Consider the following 19,309-nt stretch of genomic DNA (forward strand, 5'->3'; position numbering starts at 1 on the left):
ACTCCATCCTGGGTCTCCAGGATCACACCCTGGGCTGAAAGCAGTGCTAGACCACTGAGCCACCCGGGCTGCCCTGAATAGTTAACAATAATAAAAGGTTATGGTATTTTAGGTATTTGGTGATAAACTGTATTTTATTTTATTTTTTTAAACTGTATTTTAAAGATAGTAATACAATCTTTTAAAGAGCTAACAGTAACTCCAGTGCTTGAATTTAGTGGCAATTAATATGCTATAGTTCCTGTGAATAAATATAGTATAAAGATGTCAAGAATCTATCCCTGAGACTATCTGATGTTTATTGAAAAGGAGGTAGGATATTGTCTTGAAACTGAAAGGCAAATTTGTCTCATATGGTATGGGAGGCATGCACCGATTGAGACCAGCAGGTGAAGGTGAGCAGTGCTCACAGTTGTAATACACATTTCCTGTCCACCGAGCAGCCAAATCCATACAACTTTTCGATTATGTGTATCCAATGCTTCCATTTGATTAGTCCTGGGACATTTCATATATCCCCTTCCAACTGCTCTCTTTTCATTGCACTTTCCTCATTTTTGGTGTCATCTTAAAACTTCACTTTGGCCTCCCAGTATATTTAATCTCTTCTAATGTCATACTATCTTTCTTTGACAATATCTCAGAGCAGTACACAACAGTGACCATCTTAAAATTGGAATGTAAAATTTTTTTAGAAGATTTTGTTTATTCATGAGGGACACACACACAGAGAGGCAGAGACACAGGCAGAGGGAGAAGCAGGCTCCCTGTGGGGAGTCCAATGAGGACCTCCATCCCAGGCCCCGGGATCTCCGCCTGAGCCAAAGGCAGACGCTCAACCACTGAGCCACCCAGGTGCCCCTGGAATTTTAAATCTTTTAGTAACTAAACAAATGCTCAAAAAAGGTAAAGTTATCTGATTAAAGAATAAATCCAGGAATTCATGCTGTTCTATGAGGGCGTTTATGCGCCAGAATCCATTCAAAGTAACTGAAATATTTTTAAAGTTACGTTTCTTAGATGTTTACACATTCTTGATAAAATCCTTTGGTTCTCTTTTGAAACTCACTCCATAGAACAAAGGGTTCAGATATATAACATAACTAATACATTAGGATCACCTGGAGGAGTTGTTAAACCATGGGCTTCTGGACACTGCCCCCAGAGTTAATGATCTGGGTTGGGGAGAGCAGAGAATTGGCACTTTTAACAAGCTCCCAGGTGTTGTTGATATTGCTACTCTGGGAACCACACTTGAAGACCAGTGCCTTAGAATCTTATTTTCTACCCCTATTATTTCACTGAAATTGCAGTTGCTAAGGTCAAGCAGCCCACCTCCTTGTAGCCAAATCTAATGAGCACCTCTAATAACACCTAACATTCTCAGCTTGACCACAAGACTTCTTGAAATAGGTGCCTGGGTGGCTCAGGGGTTGAGCGTCTGCCTTTGGCTAAGGGCATGATCCAGGTTCAGGATCGAGGCCCATCAGGCTCCCCATAGGGAGCCTGCTTCTCCCTATGCCTCTCTCTGTGTCTCTCATGAATAAATAAAATCTTTTAAAAAAGACTTATTGAAATAGTCTCCTCTGTTGGTTATCACATATTACCTTTCTTTATTGGTTTTTCTTCTTCCCCACTGGCCATTTTCCTCCTTATTTTCTTTCAAGGATACTCCATCTCTAAATGGAAATGTTTGGAGTTTCTCAAGTTTTGGTTCTAGACCTTCCTTTCTTCTCTACACCCTGTTCCTAGGTACGCTCATCTAGATCCATATATTTACATGCAATGGTTATGGTGATGATCCTGAATTAATATCTCTATCCTTTGCTCTGAAGTTAAAACTCATTTTCCTCAACTACCTAACTTGTTTCCATTTGGAGAGTCCATAAATGTCACAAGCTTAACTTGTCTGTTATAGAACACTTTTCTCTCCTAAACCTGTTCCCATAGTATTCCCTATGTCAATAAATGGGATCAAATTGATCAAACTCTCAAGCTAGAAACTAAGTCATCTTTGAATCCTCCTTTATCTTCTCCCTTTCTTCCCTATCACTTCCTACTCCATATCCAAACAATAAATAAGAACACTTGCTTCAACCTCTAAAATGTATCTCAAATCTTCTCCATCATCATCACCTTGTTCCAAGTTCAACACCTATTGACTGTATTACTGTAGCAATCTCCTAACAAAAACTTCTATCATCCCCCACTAAACATTTTCTTCACTATAACTGGATCACATCAGCCCCCTTGCATAAAGCTCACAGTGGCTTCTAATTATAATTAGAATAAATACCAATTCCTTTCCATGTCCAATGGAAGCTCTTGATAGGCTGTCCTCAGTCTACTTCTTCAATCTCATTTGGTCTCACTCTCCCCTATGTTTCCTAAATTCCAGCCAGGCTAATTGTCCTTTCAGTTTCTTTGCAAAGCACAATAAGTACATTCCCTTGTTAGAATCTTTGCAAACTTTTCCCCTTTTCCCTGGGATTCTTTTCTCCAAACTTGTATGGTTTTATTTCTTTTAAAAATTTTTTAAATTTAAATTCAATTTGCCAATATACAGTCTAACACCCAGTGCTCATCCCATCAAGTGCCCTCCTCAGTACTCATCACCTAATCACCCCATCCCCCCATCCACCTCCCCTTTGGCAACCCGTTGTTTCCCAGAGTTGGGAGTCTCTCATGGTTTGTCTTCCTCTCTAATTTTTCCCCATTCAGTTTCTCTTTCCCTTATGGTCCCTTTTACTATTTCTTATATTGTCCTTCTCCAATTGGCTTATTTCACTCAGCATAATACCCTCTAGTTCCATCCATGTGGAGGCAAATGGTATGTATTCATCCTTTCTAATGGCTGAGTAATATTCCATTGTATATATAGACCACAGCTTCTTTATTCCAAACTTGTATGGTTTTATTTCAAATATTCTCTATTCAGAAAGGCCTTTCTTGACTATTCTGACTAAAGGAAGATCACCTGTTACTCATCATATCAAGTCCATTGTTATTGCCCTCAGAGCACAATATATAACCCCTGTATGTTTCTACTTGGTTACTGTCCATTTCTCTTCTAGAATGTCTACGAGGAAGAGACCTTGTCTATTTCATCCCTTACCATATTTCTAGAACCTAGTTCAGTGCCTGGAAATTAGTAGGCATTCAACAGTTATTTTATTGACTTTATAAATAATCTTTAAGTAAGTAATTAAACACTTATAAATGTATATATATTATAAAATTACAATTTTATGTGGCCATCCCAATGTGTGCTTATTTGTAAATTAATAAACATGGTTTTCCCATGATTGCTGGAGAAGTCCTCAGTATTCATTGTTAAGAGAAGTGAAATCTTCTCCAGGATGATGAAATTTTAGGAGTTCATACCTGAAACACACACACACTACACATACACACACAGGCATATACACAGAAGTTGGCCTTGCATATTGAGAGTAGAGAGTATAGGTGATCTTTCCCAATAATTTCTATATGCTCTAAATATTCATATACAATAATAGCTTACAAAAAAAACAATAATAGCTTACATGTTTCTATGTATCAGGTATTTTGCAGAGTGTTTCACGTGTATTATCTTATTTAACCATCCCCTAAACTCATGATGTTGGTAACATTTTTGTTATTTTAAAGATTAATTTACTTATTTGAGATAGAGAAAGAAAGAGAATGAGCCAGAGGGGCAGAGGGAGAGAGGGACTCTGCACTGAGAAAGAGCCCAACATGGGCTGGATCTCATGGCCCTGAGATCATGACCTGAGCTTCATGAAACCAAGAGTCTGACAATCAACTACACCACCCGGGAGCCCCATTTTCTTTATTTTATACATCAATGAAACTGAAGCACAGAGAGGTAATGACTATTCCAAAGGTCATACAACCATCACATGCCAGAGATGAGGCTAATCTGACTTCAAAATCTATCCTCCCAAATTCCACAGTATACTTTCTTCTAAAGAACATATATTAAAAAAAAAAACTACTACAACAACTAATAAACCTATTACAATGGTTACATTTCATACATTGCTCGAATCTCATTTACATTTCTGGGTATTTATCAGAGAATGTAGCTTTGCCTGGACCTCTCTACAGAGATGAAATCATTTCAATTTTATAAACCATGTAAAAAAAGGGCTGTTTATTTGTGTCTAATGAATGTCTCTGTGACAAACAAAGGAAGACTTGAAGCACAGATTGGGTTTGGGAGAAATAGTCTAAAGTAGCATACAAAAAAGTTAGAAGTTTCTCTTATGTCTTCTTTTTTAACATTCGTGTGCACTCTTTTATTGTTTTAAGTTTTTATTTTAATCCCAGTGAACTAACATACAGTGTTAGTTTCAGGTACACATTATAGTAATTCAACAATTCCACATATCACCTGGTGCTCATCACAATCATGTGCATTTTTTATTCCACAAAAAGCTTTACACCTTTTGAAGTCTAAATATATTTCAAATTACCCATGAAATTGCTTTAAAACGCTTACCTCCCCCCCCGAAATGTTCAAGTAAACTGATTCAAAGAATGACATCATGTATATCCTGTTGCTTTGCAATCTATCTAGTACACAGCACAAATTTGAAAAAAGAAAAGTGGCTGAAAAGATTCCTAAACTTTCCATTCTTTTATGCTAAGTAAAATGATTATCTGCTTTCAGGGTAACCTGCTCAGAGAAGGTGCAGAGGTGATGATAGCAAACCCTCAGGCTCCATAAGAAGTCATTTGTAGGAGCAACAGAGGAGAATGATGCCCCTGCCCCGGCCAGGCTGAGTCTAAAGTACCTGGAGTACACCCCTGGCCTACTCCTGCTCCCTGAACAGCCTCAACTCTTCTACAGCCTGTGCTTTTATGATGAGCAAATAAAAGCAATGATTTTTAAAATATTGCATCTGCATATCCCAAGGTAAGATAATTATCCACAGTGTCACACTTTATATACTTAAAAAAAAATAATGAGCAACCCTATAAAACTTTTCTTGATTTTAGAATCAGGAAAATGCTTGCCTTGTGGAAAACTCTATGGTACACTCTGACGTGGTCTTTTTTTTCTGTTTTTAACCTTTGCTGTTGAAGTTGTCACTTTTCCTGTTGGGAAGTAAGATTAAATTTTCACTTTGGTAATAATAACATCTCTAGATCATTTGTTCCTTTATCCTAGACAACTGTCTTTCCCTTTTCTCTCTATAATCTTTAAGCTTACATCTGATGTTTATCCTAAGTTATCTGTTGTCTATGTATATTTTTTTAAATTTAATATCTCCCCTCTGATACTCCTCGGAAGTGCCTAGATTACAATAATGAGACAAAACAAACACTTTAGAGCTATTTTAAAAACATGAATTCAAACCATTTAGCTCTATAAATCACTGGTGAATGCTGGGACCACAGAGGGGTTAAATTTAACTAGTGCATGGATCATTTTCATCTGGGAAATCCTCACTTCAATTTCAAGCTAATTTTGCTTCTAATTTTTTTCTATATGAATAGAAAGTGTTTCTACTCTAAGAAGTTCACTACATTTGGAATCATTACATACTGCAAGCTTCAGAATTGAGAAGGATTTTTTTATTCTGACCTTTTTGGGCATGTGTATGGATTGGTTTTATGAGTTGTTCTTGAAGAGCTCACAATCTGGAACCTATTTGCCTATGTGCCTAATTTTAAAACTTAGACTCATATAAAAACAAGAATTCCCATTAATTTTGAAGACTTCCAAGTTATACTGCATTGTTTTTCCAGGTTTACTGTTCTTGAAAGGGTGACCATGGAGGATGATTTGAGAGTGGATGAAAGTTTATTGATGCAGTTCTGTTTTTTTTCTCTCTGCGTGGTATAGAAAAGAGCAAAGATACTGAAACTTGACAAATTTCTTGGCATCTGACAATAAAAACTCTATATCACCATATCATATCAACAGACAGAATAAACTTTTCCACCATATTAAACCCCTACCATTAAGAGACTAGTTTGATTCTGACAATATCAGATAGTCCCTCTTGTTTGTAGAGAAAGTTCATTTTACTATTAACAATGATATTCAGTGGGGTCATTCTTTTATGTTGCTAATGCATTTATTTATTTTAAAAAATATTTTATTTATTTGAGAGAGTACAGAGGGAGAGGGCGAGGGTGAAGCAGACTTCTCGCTGAGCAAAGAGCCCAACACGGGGCTCGCTCCCAGGACCCTGAGATCATGACCTGAGCTGAAGGCAGACATTTAACTAACTCAGTGACTGAGCCACCCAGATACCCCTTGCTAATGCATTTTTTTTAAAGATTTTATTTATTTATTCACAAGAGACACAGAGAGAGAGAGAGGCAGAGACACAGGCAGAGGAAGAAGCAGGCTCCGTGCAGGGAACCCAACGTGGGACTCAATCCCGGGACTCCAGGACCATGCCCTGGGCCGAAGGCAGGCACTAAACCGCTGAGCCACCCAGGGATCCCCCTTGCTAATGCATTTAATACAGAACTCTGCATTTTAACAACTTCTACCTTAGGAGGATCAATTGAATGGTATAGATAATAGTCTACAGTAAGACAACAAATGAACAAATATGTGAATTCTATTCCATAGCTTCTCTATTAAGTAATTTGATTTCTCTAAAATTATGTAGTTATTAAGTTTGTTTTTATAATAAGAATCTAAGTTTTTTTTTAAAGATTTTATTTATTTATTCATGAGCAACAGAAAGAGAGAGAGAGAAGGGCAGAGACACAGGCCAAGGGAGAAGCAGGCTCCACGCAGGGAGCCCAATGTGGGACTTGATCCCCGTTCTCCAGGATCAGGCCCTGGGCTGAAGGCAGTACTAAACCGCTGAGCCACCTGGACTGCCCACGAATCTAAGTTTTTCTGATCACCATTTCCCTTTGCTAAAGCACAATAAGGCATTGAATTAAAGCACTGATTCTCCATGGGTTTCCATTTACCATAGTTTGGTCAGTAAGTATAGCCCAAGTGAAGGTCTTTCTTGGCTTCCACTGTACCTCCATTTTTTTACTCACCTCCATCCTCATCCCCAGCCTTGTTTACATGTGAGTGAGAGGAAAAAGAATAGGAGATGCAATCAAAGATGTAATAAGAAGTCTTTCCAAGAAAATACAAGTTTCAAGTTGGCTGGCATAGCTGCAGTATAAGAAAGATATAGGGAAGGGTATGGTGATATTCAGAAGTCTATACATGACTAATAGCTACCAGAAATCTTCAGAGGGACCACAAAATCAAGTTTGCTGTTTTAGGATGATCATTCTGACATCACTGGAAAGGATAAGATAGGGATGAGCATAAATTCCAAGTGTTCATACTTAGATTCGACAGGTATTTATATACGAGACAGTATTTTCCCTGTATTCATTTAATCCTTATCCTGCCTGCCACAATTCCGGATTCCAGCCATTCAATGAACAAACCCATGCAATGTTATGTCTCTTTCCTTTTGCTTATATTATTGCTATTTAAAAATGTACCTGAGGGATGTCTGGGTGGCTCAGTCAGTTAACTATCAGCCTCCAGCTCAGGTCATGATCCTAGGGTTCTGGGATCAAGCCCTGCATTGGGGTTCTTGCTCAGCAAGGCATCTGTTTCTCCTTCTCCCTCTGTCCCTCTGCCAGCTTGTGTGTATTCTCTCTCAAATACATTTTAAAAATGTACCGGAGATTTGTTTTAATCAGGTATAATAAGACACACAGACATGGAAATGACTGTCATGGTGGAAAAATTCATTCATAGTTCCCTAAAAACAGAAAGTATGGTATACCACATAGTGCCATATGGGGAAGCATCAGGGCCAATCAGGAAGTAGAGAGAGTGGGGAAGACATAGACAAGAACCTTTTTTGTTGTTTCTATGGGAAAGGCAAAACAAAGCAGGGTAAGAAAGCTTGGAATTGGCTAGTTTGAATAATTTTAGTGAGCTCTGGGATATGGGGGTCACCCCTATTTGTCTGGTACCTGGCCCTGGAGTGAGTAGGGCAAACGGACAATGACCTAGAATATAGGAACTAGAAAAAGAAGGTAGCTGGGGAGTCGAGGCTTGGGACTGGTTGGCTTGCATATAAAGGGTGAGCTGTTTGCTAACTGTAGGAATTAGCTAACACTAGAAGGGGCAGTCCCTTCCCAATGGTCAGCAAGGCCCCAGAGACCACGGTGTCCAGAATACAGAAAAGAAGGAAATACAGTTAATACAATTTCCTCAGCCACTCTTTCTTTACTATGAATGAAACAACTCATGATTCAAAGTTTGATTCAAATGTGTCTGCTTCTATCAAGTCCTTCCCAATCCCTGCAGTCAAAATTAATTGTTCTCCCCTTTTCGCTGCCAAAGTCTTTTGTTTAGAGTTCTTTTTAAGTACATACAACAGCTATGATCTAATAATACAGGTGTGTATGGGTTACTATCCCCCACTTTAAAAAATAGAAAATATATTTTGGGTAACAAATATTTATAGTAAGGACCTAAACAACATAATGTGACATGAAATCCACAAAAAGTGTTATTAAAGTTGCCCCAGAAAAAAATAATAAAGTAGCCCCAGAACAAGGAAGAATTACTGGGAGTTTCTTATCAACAAAACAAGATACTGAGTTTATACTTAGAGAAAGAATCAAGTTTATACCTGTAAGTCATAAATGGGAAAATGTAAGCAAATAATGACAGAGTCAGCAAAATGTCTAATTGAAAGTACAATGCCTATTTAGAAGTAAAAAACTTAATGAAAAAAAACTTAACTGAGTGAATTTTTCCAGTACTTAGACATCCAACTGTTGGCTTGACTGTTCTGTTTGCTTGTTAATTATTGAATTGGGAGATTTGGCATTATATAGGCACAATCTCACCTGTGGACCACACTATGCTTGAGATGTGATCAACTCTTAAAGCACTGAATTGAACATACTTAGTAAATTTGATTTAAAGAACTCTAAAAGAAGTTGTCTGGGTACTCAGTCGGTTAAGTGTCTGACTCTTGGTTTTGGCTCAGGTCATGATCTCAGGGCCCTGGGATCAGGCCTGGTGTTAGGCTCCATGCTCAGCGGGGAGTCTGCTTGAGGATTCTCTCTTTCTTCCTCCCTCTCCTCCTCTCAACCCCTTCTCAAAATAAATAATCTTTTTTTTTAATAATCTTTTTTTAAAAAGAACTCTAATAGTATTTACTAGCTGTGATTCTGGTCAAGGATTATAGCTATTTGTATACTACTGAATAAAGAACATTCCTTCATGTGGGAAACCTGTCCTCTTTGTTTTTTTTTTAAACTTGTCCTCTTTGATAACAAGGATTCAGAAGGCATGTACATAGAATATAGCCAACTAATGTGACACATGAGGAAGACATCTCCCTACCCAGAATTTGACCAGTGCTTTCTAATGAACCAATATATGACACAAATAAAATAGTAATAATAAGTCCCATTATACATCAATCTAGTCAGTTGTAAGGATAGAAACTTTCTGTAAATAAATATTTATTGGATGTTAAGTCAAACCCTATGTCTTACACATAGTTCTATATGAACTAAAAATTAATACCAGCAGTTTCTATTTATACTGCAGTTTTTAAATTTTACAATCATTTTCACAACCTATTATTTTCCTTTTCAGTTGGCTACACATAACGGTTTAGGATTTATGCCAATTAGCCATGGTCCATATGGATGTCTTGATGCGCTGTGTTTGTAAGTAGGTAGGAATCATGCATGATACACTGCAAGACATTTAATGCTAAATATGATCTGCCATTATAGCAATGGTTTCTTCTTGGGCAGAAGATAGGTAGGTGGATTCTTTATTCTTTCCTAATTCAAGGTGGTACAAAGGAGGCTATTGCCAGGGGACAGACTTAGCATGAGAACATGTGATAGAGAAACAAGAATCTATATGATGATTGGGGTTTTTTTTCATGGATTAAAAACACAAGTGATTCTTGGCCTGAAGGTGAGTCACAGATGGACAGGGCTCAGATGGCACATGAGGATACAGAAGTGAGTAAGATTCCCTAGTGAGAATTGAAAGTGCATCTTGGCAAAAGATGAATTTGTCCCCTATATAGTGGGGTCATTACACACAACCCTTGCCCATCCTTCCATCTGGTTTCTATGTCAAATAGCATTAATCCAGTTTTTAGTGGTCTGATTCTCAATCAGTCCAAACATAGCAAATATCCCAGACCTATACTGAAATATACACATATATGGTTCCATTTGTATGTAACTGGTTGAGAGTATATGAGAGGTAATGCTCACATCACTGAAATGAATAAGTGTGTGTAAAAAGAAATCTCATTCTTATAACTTTTCCCAATACCCTTATCATTTTATCTTGAACACTGAACTCTTATCGTTGAAAGAATTATGCACGTTAGTGAAATAATTACTGCATAAAATGGAGAAATTAAGAAGTGATTCAGTATTTAAAAAAATATGACTGTTGAATCACTGCTTAAAGGAACAATAGTTTACTTCCTTCAAAGGGAAAAACAACCCAGAATTTAATAGTGACCAGACTTTCTGTCCTATAGATTGAGAGTTGCTGTACAGCCATACTTAGCCAAGTAATAATATCAAGGTCATGTTACCATTATTACTCCTAGATCATTAAAAAAATGGAAGGTGATTAACCCAAAGTGATGTACCTTACTGAATTGTTTTCAGTCTCTGCTTATCTTTATGCTTCACTGTTGGATCAACTTAAAACGAGGCACAAATCCACTGAAAGTCTCCTTAGATATAGGCTTGTCCCAAAGAAATGAGAAGCTACTATAAAGTTAGCTTTATATGCGGATCAACCTGAAGGAGAAAATCAGCCCAAGATTTTGGATGTTTTATAAGTCATTTTGAAATTTTGGAGACAACCTAATAATTGCAAACTATTATTGAAGTATCACTTAATTGACTATAGGAAGTTGTTCTTTGGGGGCACCTGTGTGGCTCAGTCAGTTAAGTGTCTGCCTTCGGCTCAGAGTCCTGGGATCCAGCAGTGTTGGGCTCCCTGTTCTTCCTCTGCTCCTCCCCCTCCACTCGTGCTCTGTCTCTCATGCTCTCTCTCTCAAATAAATAAAATCTTTTTTTAAAAAAGAAAGTTGTTCTTTGATAGCATCCCAGTGACCTAAGCAAATTAACCCCCTCTCCTCACAAATTGTATCAGTTGCACTCAGAGACTAATATACTGGGGAAAATTGGCTAATAGAATGCATTATTTCACAATATGTGAACATACACAGGCTGCCAGAGATGAGCATTTGTGGAGTTCTTTTTGTATGTAAAGCCTTGAGCTAGTTGCCATGGGGTGACACATGAAGTAGAAAGCATACTTCCTCTTCTTGACATGTTCAGTCTCATTGAGTCAGAAGAATTCATATTCATGGGAAAAAGTGACTTTGGAATTAATATCTAACAAAATATTAATAAGCAGGAAAGAAATGGTCCACAATGAGAAGGAAAATAGCAAGACATAAAGTAAGGAATGCTCAAGAGTGACTCAGCTTTTATTGAGTCTTTGGTACCTGTACAGGAACTAAACCCTGAGTGGTGTTATACTAGAGTTCCATCAATACTTTTGAGCAAATGGAAAGAAACAGCAGAAAGCTATGCTGGCAGTCCTTCAAATGAAAATATGCTCACTGATGACATGGTCCACCTCATATCTAATGTGAACAGATTGTGGAAGGTCAGAGGAAAATAAAAAGGATGCACAGAGATAGAACCAGCTAGAGACCTTAATTAAAGCAATCCCACTTGGCTGTTAAAAAGAAAAGAAAGAAGCTGCCTCAAAGAAAAAAAATGTTTCTATAATAAGGATTCCTTTAAAAAATAACAACTTTACCAAGAATGTAATATAACATTAGCCTAATCGCATAGAACTTTGACATACAACAGTATATCCTTAACAGCAGTTTTACTGAGAAACATGCTGATTTTTTTTTTTTGCTCACCAAATACAAATAATCACAAGCATAATGTTTTTCTAGAGTTAGTACTGTGTTAAATAAATGCACTTGGTCAGTCATTTTCCCTTGTTAGCGTCATACTTCTGAACAGAGACAATTGAGAATGGATGTAATTACAAACTATTCACATAGACTAGCTCTACAGAACTATTTTTAAGCATTCATATTTCAATCAATAGTGCAGAAGGGAACTATGGTAGAAATATTTTCTATTCTGACTATATTTGCATATTTGTGTCAGTTGCTTGATTCAAACCAATTAGACTACAGTTATCTATGAAAGCCATATGGTGCACAAATAAAGCACACAAGACCAGTTAAACATCAAAAGTGTATCATTTGCATAGTTAGAAAGGAACACTGACAAGGAATATATTTATTATTCAAGGACTATACTACCTAATAGAAAGTACAATCTTTATATTTTAAATCTATATGTACTGAAGCAAATGATTACTCTTCAAATATTTGTCAGTGTTGTACTAACTTGGGGCAAAGAGCATAGAAAATGAGTGATGCGAGGAACACGATTCAAACAACTGTTTAAATAAGCTTGTGTAAATTGTGTTTTTCATAAGTAAATCAATGACAGAATGACCTTCTAACATTCTACTGGAATTTCTGATTTAAACTTTTCTAGTAATGGGATCCCTGGGTGGCGCAGCGGTTTGGCGCCTGCCTTTGGCCCAGGGCGCGATCCTGGAGACCTGGGATCGAATCCCACGTCGGGCTCCTGGTGCATGGAGCCTGCCTCTCTCTGCCTGTGTCTCTGCCTCTCTCTCTCTCTCTGTGAGACTATCATAAATAAATAAAAATTTTAAAAAATGTTAAAAAAAATAAACTTTTCTAGTAGGACTATTCTTATCAACACTTAAGGATATAATTGTCACTAATTTATTTAATTATTCTTAGGACATTTTTCTTCTTAAAAAAGTCTGATCTAAAATAAACATATAAAATATAACTTTATTTTAGTGGACTGTTTTTTTAAAAAAGCAAAACAAAAACACACAATTATGTTTAGGTCATCTGAGGCCAATGGAGACTGTGGCAGAATGATAGCCACCGAAGATGTCTATGTCTCAATCCTCAAAACTTGTGACTATAGGGATCCCTGGGTGGCGCAGCGTTTTGGCTCCCGCCTTTGGCCCAGGGCGCGATCCTGAAGACTCGGGATCGAATCCCACGTCGGGCTCCCGGTGCATGGAGCCTGCTTCTCCCTCTGCCTGTGTCTCTGCCTCTCTCTCTCTCTCTCTCTGTGACTATCATAAATAAATAAAAAAATTAAAAAAAACTTGTGACTATATTAATTTACATGGTAAAAGAGACTGCAGATGTGATTAAGGTTCAGGGTCTCAAAATGGGGAAATTAACCTGGATTATGTGGGTGGGCCCAACATAATCACTAGGCTCCTTTTAAGAGAGAGACTGTAGTCCCTAGAGTACAGAGTAGGAGATGGGGTGATAGAAGCAGAGAAGTGTGTGTGTGTATGCGGTGAAGGGAGAGATGGAGGAAGAGAAGGAGAGGGAAGGAGAGAGAAAGAGGAAGCGGGAGGAGTTGAGAGAGGGAGAGGGAAAGAGAGAGATTTAAAGATGTTCTCCTGCTGTCTTTGAATATAGAGGAAAGGGCCATGAGTCAAGGAATGGGCAGCCTCTAGTAGCTAGAAAAGGCAAGGAAATTAATTCTCCCCTTAAACCCCCAGAAGGAACACAGCCCTGTAGATTCATTTTAAAATTATGAGCTCCTTAACTGTAAGATAATAAATTTGTGTTATTTTAAGCCAGTAAGTTTGCATCAATGGGAACTAATATAGAATCTCTTCCCATGAAAGTTTTAAACTACCACTTAAAACTTTTCTTGCCTCTTCAAATTGTGCCCTTTTCAACAGACACATCATCAGGGGAGTGGCTTGGTCACTTACACAACACTTTCACCTTGGGATATCCAATACATCTATATGTCTTCTGGTCCTACTGAGATAGTCACTCATATTTTTTCAAATAACTCTCCTTAATTTTTAATGTGTGTCATGATATACTGGACACAAAAAATATCAAGACATTATTATTTTCCAATATTTCAGAATTTCATTTTGCTTATGCCATAGTATGAGACCGATCACCTTACATGCATGTGCCTCGTTCAAGTTTGCTCGTTACAATATGCATGTATAATCAGACTTGTAAATTTGAATGTGAGCTAGCTTTGAGTGGACTTATATTTGGAGTTAAATTAGTCCTTTAAAATATGGTTCTTCAATAACTGATGATAAATGTTCAAACAGTATTCTCCATCTCCCACAGTGTGGAGCACATAGCAGAACTCATTAAATATTGGTTATAAATAATCAATGAAGTAATCTTGGAAACACAAATGGAAGAATTTGAAAAATCAAGGCATAGCCTCTTCGGAACCATTTGGTGATCAAACTGCTCGTAAAATGTAAATAATACTTTTTTTTTTAATGTAAATAATACTTTAAAAAAAGCCAACAGACATAATTTTTATCTTCAGTTATACCATATTAATTTATAGAAAAGCTCTTCTATTATTCCCAAATTCATATAAACTTTAATCTTTCCATGTACTATTTGTATAAATCATGCTCACTAGCATTCTTGATGGATTTGGTTTTGGGGATTGAGCTCTGTCTTTATAAGATTGATTAGTGTCAACGTTCTTCCAATATTATTATGGGATGTCAAAGAATTAAGTCAGTCATCTGTCTTATCACCAAAAGGGGTGACACAAAGGCTGGATGCCACCGTGTCAACCATTTTGAAAAGGGATTTCTGAATTAGAAAGGAGGACAAATTAGAAATGGCCTTGTAGGTCCCTTCTAATCTTGGAGTCTATGATTCTACTCTCTAGCTTAAAGATGGCTATCCACATGTATTATAGCATAGTCAGCTTAGATTGCTTAGCTGTTGTCACTAATCACCATGGCTGAGCTATTTCTGTACCATCTTATCATCAGATTCATGTAGGCCTGGCCATGCAGGAGAAATATTCTCATCATGAGTATATTCAACTCAGAAGGGATTCCCTTCAATTTGCTCTTTAACTTTTGTAAGACAATTTCAAAATTATGAAATTACCTCAAGTGCTAGCAACAGGATATTTTCCTGGGCAGAATGAAGAAGATGCAAGAACACTGTCTTACAGTGGGAACTCAAATTCAGCATTACAAAACACTATGGAGGATGTAAATTGGGCTGTCATTCCCCTCTGGCCTCTATTCTTAGTCACAAGTACATTCCTTAAAGAACGTGTCATTTCATAGAAAATACATCATTCTATAATCACTGAATCAGAGAAAGTTAATGGACATTATTTTGGATCAAAACAATACAGCATTGCTCTCTCTTTTGTGCTGGAAGTTCTCAGTATAGTAATTATTTACAAAGAGGAGAGTAGTCCTTATTCAAGGAAAAGATACTATTGTACTATTGTACAAAGATACTATTGTACTATTGTCCTCATTTGTGGTCAAGTGTAGAGGGCAATGTAGGAAGAAGCCATAACCGAAGGCTGTCCTGTGTCTGAATCCAAAACAGTTTCATATGTCTTTGAGTTTTACAATCTTGATATAATTTATTTTTCTTCAGTATAGAACTGTCAAAAATATGTATTAGTGTAATTAATTGAGAAATACTTAGGTACCAAAGCCCTAAGTATTTTTCAATTAATTACACTAATACAGCAAAAACCTGGGTTTTGTTAATACCCTATAATTTCCCCCCTCAAGGTTGAGGGTTTTGCCTCAAAAAAGGTTCTATTTCTCACTGGAAAGCAAATAAAAACAAATTCAAAGCAAACATAACCGGGACCTCTTTAGGATTATTTAAACACTGAGACATTATTCACTAAAATCCCTTCTAACTCCAACCACCTGTGTGTATGGGGAAGTTATCAGTTAAATGTCTGGTTTGCTTTAATGCATTATTTATGTTATATCATATTAATTAGTAACATGATTATTAGGATGCCCAAGTGCCATGTTGTTTTACATTGTTCATGCAGCTTTATTTTATCTTTCATCACTGACCCAGACTTACATATATGTCACATATTAATATTAAATGTACTTATTAGCTTTGTAATGGGAACTTTTCCCATGCAAATTCAAATTGAAATAGCCACTCAGAGATAAAGAAGGAACAAGAGTCTAAGAGGTTCTTAATCCATTAGCCATTTCTCTCTAGGCTAAAGAAGGTCTGAGAACCCATATCCTGCCAGTATTGTATAATTGGCAGACATGGAAGCTAGCAGGTTTGGCCAGGTCTGATTGAGAAAGTCATGGTTAAAAAAAAGAAAAAAAAAAAAGAGAGAAAGTCATGGTTGAGGAAAAAATTTGTGACTTCACATTCTTCTATTCAGTTCGAAAGAAGGAGCTGCCAGGATTGCTAACAACTATTTTACATATGAATATAGATTTTCAATTGACTTCCATTTCAATAATTTATTATACACATTCCCATGTAATCAGGTACACAAATTGGTAAGTAGCGGAATTAGTATTTGAACAGAAGACTTTCCAATTTAAAATCTCCTGGTATACACAAAACAGCACACGGCCCATCTAGGGCCAGTTCAAGTTTTTAGCTTTCTTCTAGTTTGCATAGAGCAAGATTCACCTTTTGGTGTGTGAGTTTTGACAAATGCGTAGAGCCATGTCAGCACCACCACAGACATAGGGGAAAGGCTCTACAGCTCCCCTCAAATCCCGTCAAGATGCCTCTTTGGAAAGAAACCTTTCTCTGAACCTAATCATGGCAAAAAGAAAGAGAGAAACAGAAAAAGGCAAGAAGAAGGGAGGGGAGGGTAAAGGGAGGGGGGAAGGAAGATCCTACTCCATTCCTCAGTTCACAGGTGAATCTTTCCCTTTGTCCTCTGGCCACCAAGAGACTTTTCTAGGAGTTTTCTCTCTGAGGATTTCTAGGACTTGGGACAAAGCCAGGAGATCAAAGAGGAAAACAGCAAACTATCAAAAAACAAAACAAATAAAAAGCCCACAAAAACAGGAAAAACCCCATGGAGCTTGTGCTCCACATTTTGAATTCCCTCTCCAGACAGCCCAGTTACCATACTTTTCAAAGTCCTCGGGTAGTTGCTTTTTATATTCAGCCCAGACTTTTTTTTTTTTTTTTAGTGGTAATCAGTGGGAGAGGGGGGCTGTAATAGGCTTGAGAAGCATGAGAAGTTCAGTTTGAATTTAAGAAGGGAACACGGAATCTTTGGTGGAATAGTTCAACTGCAAAGGGCAAAATTAGCGCTACTACCGCTTTGCCTAGATTAGCACAAGGAGATGCTCCGTGAGCAATACTTAAGGTAACGTGGATATAAGCCTGAGCAGGTTAACCTTTATCCTGCAGCTGAATTTTAACAAGGATTATAAAGCTAAGATTAGTTTTGACACATCTTGCCAGTAATGAATGAAAGATATCTTGGATTTGTCACTTCTGAGGTAGGAAGTTCAATGAATTAAAAAACCAGGTTTCTAGCATATGCATGAGAGGTAGGATATCCTCAGGATGCCTAAGACTCCTGTTGTTCCATCCTGAACTAAAAGTTTTGGTCTACTCAATTATTTCCGCAGATTAATTTGTTATCTCTATAACCATACCTTTTTAATATCCTACCAAAAAGAAAACTGAACTTCAGGGGATATGATTGCCCTCTAGTGGGGGCCACCCAAACTGCAGCCCACAATTACCAGTGTCTCCAGGAAGCTCGGAGGAAGAGCCTGGCAACATCAACTACAGTGTTAACATCAAGAACTCTATTTGTGCTTATCCTAAAGACACAGAATTTTGCTGGATGTTTCATTTGCTATGGTCCATTCTTTGTGCTATAAATAGTGGCTTTCTTCAAAGTTCCTACTTTCAAATAGCAAGCACTGGTATATTTACAATAAGAAAATAGAGGTTAGAGAGGCAACTGGAGGCAGAGGGGTGGTAGGGCCGGACAGGGGGCTGGCCACCAGCTGTGCTCTGCTGGGGAGCAGGAGCCAAGAAGGAATTCCTAGCTAGTGTGGGGTCTTGGGCCTCTGGGGCCACTGACAACAAGTTCAAGCCATGGATCTGGTAAAGAGTCATCTGATGTATGCAGTCGGAGAGGAGGTGGAGATGCTGAAGGAGCAGATGGGAGAGCTGGTAGGAAACAGCCTCTTGAAGACCCTGGCGAGTCTGGAGCAGCTGGAGAAGTTCCAGGCCCACCTGAGCCTTGAAGAGTCAGTTCCTAAAAGCCCATGAGTGCCTGAGACCCCTGGTAGTTTTACAGTGTAAGTGGGGTGAGGGGAGCAGAGCCACTAAACTTGGTCTACCTAGTTCTTTCCAGGTTTTGGGTTCCCCAGGTATCATCTCACGTGGAGACCTTTACACGTAGCATAGCTGGTGCCAAGAGATGCCCCCAGGATGTGGCCACCTGGGCCCACATCCATGACAGACCCCTGACAAAGGGCAGGTCCCTGGAGGCTGTGCCCTGGTGGCTGCCAGGGCCTGGGCAACTTAGCTGCAACTGGCAAGGAGGAAAGGTAGTGTGAGATGTGATGCCAGTTTACTCCAGAAACTGTAAGGGGTCTGGTTTTCATTTCCATGGACACGTTCAGCAGCTTTGCCTGACAACCACTGTTCCTATGAGGAAGGTGCTTGTGGTTCAAGCGGAGGCAACCTCTCTCCCCTCCCCTGCATGGCCAAGGCAGGGCCATGGATAGAAAAGATGGAGCCAAGTCAGCCTTCTGTTGGTTAATACGGTCTAATGCATGGCTTTATGCACAGCCCAGTGTGGGATTACAGCTTTGGGATGACTGCTTACAAAGTCCTGCTTGGTTAGTACCGGCAGAGATTTTCTCTACAGCCACACACACGTATATAAGCCCATAGGGCTAGATCTGTAACTTAGGGTAGTGATGTATACACACACACACACACGTCTGTGTTGAAGGGCCTAACAGGCTTTGGGTGTATCAACCGGTCTCTTATCTCTTGCAGCTAATTCTTCGACTGTGTTCATTAACCAAGTTGATGCGGTTTGTCCTTTCTGTTAAGTAAGACAAAAGAGTAAACGCAGGGAGGAGGCCAGCCTCTAACTGTGGCTACTGATGCCTTGCTGCTGCAACCTTTGCCCCATCTGTCCCCTGAAGACGTGTGAGGTCCCCTTTGGAATGCCAGACCAACTGCTCACTGGTGCTGACTACATAGAATGGGGTTGAGAGATCAGCTGGGACTGCACATTGTCATTCAAAAGTTTTTGTTTTCATGTTGGTGGAAAACTTTCAAGTGAACAGAATGATTGGCTTGCTGGTGTATCCTGATGGACAAGGGGATGGCTTTGACCCGGCGGTGCCTGG

At 38.4% G+C, this 19,309-nt stretch overlaps 1 long non-coding RNA gene and 1 pseudogene across 1 annotated transcript in view; both read left to right on the plus strand.

Moving 5' to 3' along the window:
* Positions 1-9,407, plus strand: part of LOC144307916 (uncharacterized) — an 84,661-nt gene extending 75,254 nt beyond the window's left edge. Inside the window, exons 3-4 of the long non-coding RNA XR_013374578.1 lie at positions 4,676-4,921; positions 5,758-9,407. This is a non-coding gene — a long non-coding RNA (uncharacterized LOC144307916). The remainder of the gene's footprint in view (positions 1-4,675; positions 4,922-5,757) is intronic.
* An 8,628-nt stretch (positions 9,408-18,035) lies between these two features.
* Positions 18,036-18,212, plus strand: LOC144307918 (TSC22 domain family protein 3 pseudogene; annotated as a pseudogene).
* Positions 18,213-19,309: the final 1,097 nt, after the last annotated feature.

Source organism: Canis aureus, chromosome X, assembly GCF_053574225.1.
Source record: "Canis aureus isolate CA01 chromosome X, VMU_Caureus_v.1.0, whole genome shotgun sequence".
NCBI classification, from domain to species: Eukaryota; Metazoa; Chordata; class Mammalia; order Carnivora; family Canidae; genus Canis; species Canis aureus.